Source organism: Penaeus monodon, chromosome 22, assembly GCF_015228065.2.
Source record: "Penaeus monodon isolate SGIC_2016 chromosome 22, NSTDA_Pmon_1, whole genome shotgun sequence".
NCBI classification, from domain to species: Eukaryota; Metazoa; Arthropoda; class Malacostraca; order Decapoda; family Penaeidae; genus Penaeus; species Penaeus monodon.
Genome location: NC_051407.1, coordinates 40490294 through 40490791, shown reverse-complemented (window position 1 = coordinate 40490791; position 498 = coordinate 40490294).

Here is a 498-nt window from a genome sequence, read left to right as displayed (position 1 = left end):
TTCCTATGTTAAACCAAGACTGTAAAAAGTATTATGATATGAAACTGTTACGAAAAAGGACATGGCAAATATTTAAAAAGGTATTTGGAAAAAACCGAAATGTTACTGAGAAAAACAGAACAACTCTAGACTTAGCAGCTTGAAATATGCATATGCGTCTGTTTTCTATTGTGTCATTTAGATATACACCTTTTTTTCTTATTTTACCATTCATCTTTCATTTGTTTATCCGACTTTCAACTTGTTCTGAGTCCTTGAAATATGTAAAATCAAACTGGTGAGTAGGATGCACCGCTGAAAAACGAAAATGTATGAAAAATTTCATAACAATGGTAAAACAGAGTGAGGGATGTGGTATGGTTATTCTCTTTTCTATAAAATACACTTCTTTATCATTTTTCTTTGATTAAGTTTTTGAAATATTAGTTGGTAAATGTAAATCACACAGACACAGCAGGGAAACGGATCTTATTATATTATGCAAAATTGTCATTAGCA